Source organism: Phoenix dactylifera, chromosome 14, assembly GCF_051530095.1.
Source record: "Phoenix dactylifera cultivar Ajwa chromosome 14, Ajwa_hap1_PhDact_Kaust_v1.1, whole genome shotgun sequence".
Taxonomy (NCBI): Eukaryota; Viridiplantae; Streptophyta; class Magnoliopsida; order Arecales; family Arecaceae; genus Phoenix; species Phoenix dactylifera.
In genome coordinates, this window is record NC_143203.1 from 8,877,568 (window position 1) to 8,881,096 (window position 3,529).

The 3,529-nt window shown below is 36.4% G+C and overlaps 1 non-coding gene across 1 annotated transcript; it reads right to left on the bottom strand.

Annotated features, from left to right (window-relative positions):
- Nucleotides 1–2,976: 2,976 nt before the first annotated feature.
- Nucleotides 2,977–3,082, bottom strand: LOC149751330 (small nucleolar RNA R71). Its single transcript, XR_016398414.1, has one exon. It is a non-coding gene; the product is annotated as a small nucleolar RNA R71 (small nucleolar RNA).
- Between the last annotated feature and the right edge of the window lie 447 nt (nucleotides 3,083–3,529).

The window sequence follows — 3,529 nt, forward strand, 5'->3', positions numbered from 1 at the left end:
TGTACCTCATTTATGGGTACACCTGGTTGAAGAATTTCTTGTGTTTCTATTTGTAGTCTTGAACTTCATTAAGTTCAATTCTTCTTTCACTGCTCTTTTCTAAGATAAACTTTTTTTCTAAGAAAGTGGCATGCCTACTAACAAATACCTTTTGTTCAGTAGGGTGATAGAAGAGATATCCAATACTTTCTTTGGAATAACCTACAAATGTACATTTATCTGATCTAGCACTTAGCTTATGTCCAAAATTTCTTTTGACATATGTTTGGCAGCCTTATATTTTAAAATATTTAAGATTGGGCTTCCTACCTCTCCATATCTCATATGGAGTACTAGATACAGATTTTGAAGGTATTCTGTTTAGCACATATGTGGCAGTTTCTAGAAAAAAATTCTAGAAGAAAATAGGAAGATCTATAAAGCACATCATGGACCTTACCATATCTAATAGAGTACGATTCCTCCGTTCGGCTACACCATTTAATTGTGGCGCATACGGAGGTATCCATTTAGAGAGAATGCCCTTTTCTTTAAGATGATTTAAAAACTCACTAGAAAGGTATTCACCTCCTCGATCAGATCGAAGGATTTTAATACACTTTTCGATTTATTTTTCAACCATACTTTGATACTCTTTAAACTTATCAAAGACTTCGGATTTATGTTTCATAAGATACACATATCCGAACTTTGATAAATCATTAGTGAATATGATGAAGTAAGAGTATCTACCTCTAGCTAGAGTTGTCATAGGACCACATGCATCTGTATGTAAAAGTCCTAATAACTCACTTGCCCTTTCTCCATGTCCAGTGAATGGAGACTTGGTCATTTTTCCTATAAGACAAGATTCACAAGTTCCTAATGATTCATAATCATAAGGATCAAAGAACTCTTCTGATAAGTGCTTAATAATCATAATTTAGTTATCTTTCCGTAGCACTTATCAATGTTCTTAAACTGATAAATATATATTTTACCATGAAATTGAATAAACATTGAAATAAATTCAAAAAATATGGTAAGAAGTAAATAATTCTTTTCTTAAAACAGACTCTGAACTTGTCTCTCTCTTGATTGCAATCTTTCATGAAAACTATAGAAAAACATATAAGAAGATTGTGTTGACCCGGCTAAGGTTATAATTAAATGGGCTTTGGTCTTGATTAGATTAAAAGTTATAATTGTATAGAAAAATATTTGATTAACCCTCTTATTAAGTCACGATCCTGCTTTTAGCCCTGTTGAGTCCAGTCTGAAGCAGTTTAGCAAAAATTAAATTTAAACGACATTGGGCTCGAGAGTAAGTTCAAGCAAATCAACGATCATGACCCACCTCAAACCCAAAGTCAATTTCCAACCAATTCATTACCTGCCTTCATATAAAATTGATAAATTTAAAACAAAAAAAAATAATGAATATAATAAAATAAAAATAATTTCGGGCAGAATCACTGAAAACACTGTTCATATGAACAGTGTCCCGTGAAAACACTGTTCATATGAACAGTGTTACAAAAAAAAAAATAATAACAAATGAGTTCACTGTTTATCTTCTTCCCCCCTCCCCCGCAGTGCATCACGGCCGAGATTTACTTTTAAAAGAAAAATAACTTATTCTCCAATCTCTGTGGACCGACACCCGTAATCACTATCCTACAGGATATGTGCTATTGCGTGGTTTATTTTCAAAATTGAAAAAATATTAAAAAAAATTATTTTCTATTATTGTTACTTTTCTTATCTCCTTTTTCTCTTCTACTATTTTTTTTTTCAATTTTTCTTTTGGTCTTATTTGATCAGGAATCGAAGGAAAAATCTGGGATGATCAAAAGGAGAATAGCTAGAAAAGGAATGCTATAGAGGTTTGCCTAAAAATTTTTTAAATTGCTGGAAAAATTTCCTTTGGTAACCTCTAAACCTTTCTTGTTTAAATTTATTATTAGATTGAAATTTTGTGGTGATTGTTTGATTTTAATTTCAGCAAAAGTGTGAATGCATGCTTGATACATACACAAATTAATCCGCACATAGTAAGGGCAATCACCGCAACAAGATAAGAGCCGGATTTCATCACCGGACTCTTGCCCAACTTAGGTGAACTCAATCTCACATAGTGTCACTTTAATTAAAATCAATTAGACGTTGGCTCCTAGGAACATTCGAGCTCAATAGGACGAAGATCACTGAAAGTTGCACCAATTTCGCTCTGTGGCTTAGTTGATGTCTAGGCAAGCTTTGTCCCTATAAGGGAGACAGTTCATCTGTTCGAGGCAAGTGGGTTTTAAGTGGGACCTTTGCGAACGCATCGTGACCCCTCCACTTACCTGGGAGCTTACCTGGTCAACTCGGTTCATTAGACCGGATTGGAGGCTTAGGTGCCCTCTTCAAACCAGTTAGAAGCTGTCTAGTGATTTTAGGACAAATACAAGGATTTATGTGTTTTTCTTTTATTGCATGCTTGATTGATCAAGTACTAGTGTATGCAAGGGAGTCATTCTAGAGTACGTGACCTATTACCTTTGGACCCTGAAATAGAACGGACCCTTAGAAATATTCGAGCTGAGATCAAAACCTTAGAATCATCCCCACCTCCTGAGATGGCTGCAGAACAACCCAAACTCCTGAGGGAGTACTTTACTTCCACCATTTACACTTCCCCATCTTGCATTCGATTACCTGAAGTAGCAGCTGTACAATACGAAATAAAGTCTAGTGTGATCCAAATGCTCCCATCTTTTTATGGGCTCACCAACGAAGAACCATATAAACACTTAGATGAATTCCTTGAGATTTGCACCACTGTCAAGATTCAGAACTTCACTGATGATGCTCTGAAACTTAGATTATTCCCTTTCTCCCTTAAAGATAGAGCCAAACAATGGCTGAATTCTTTAGAAGCTAACTCGATTCGTTCTTGGGATCAAATGCAATAAGAATTTCTTAAAAAATACTTTTCCATAGGAAGAACGAACCAGTTTAGACGTGCCATTACAAGCTTCTTCCAAACGGAGGGAGAAGAATTTCATGAAACTTGGGAGAGATTTCGGGACCTAATCCGTAAATGCCCTCATCATCAAATACCTAAGTGGCAGCTAGTGCAATATTTCTATGACGGATTGACTGAACGAAACCGTCAGATGATCGATGCTGCATGCGGGGAAACTTTTATGCTTCAAAATGAGCATGAAGCATGGCAATTATTTGAAAATCTTAATGAAAATTCCCTTCACCATGCTTCCTGTTCTCGTCAAGCACCCCCGAGTTCTCAAAGAAAAGGGACCATTTGTGAAATAAGTCATTCTATAGACCTGTCTAGCAAGGTAGATGCATTGTCCCATAAGATTGACCAACTGATGATAGGAGGACATGTCGTTAGCTCTTCCCAAGCACAAGTGTATGCTATCTGTTCTATCCCATCGCATCCTATTCATGAGTGCCCCTCAGCACCCCAATTCTCCGAACTCGTGCAAGAACAGATCAATGCTGCCCAAACACAGCCCAGACCGGGTAATGACCCATTTTCCAA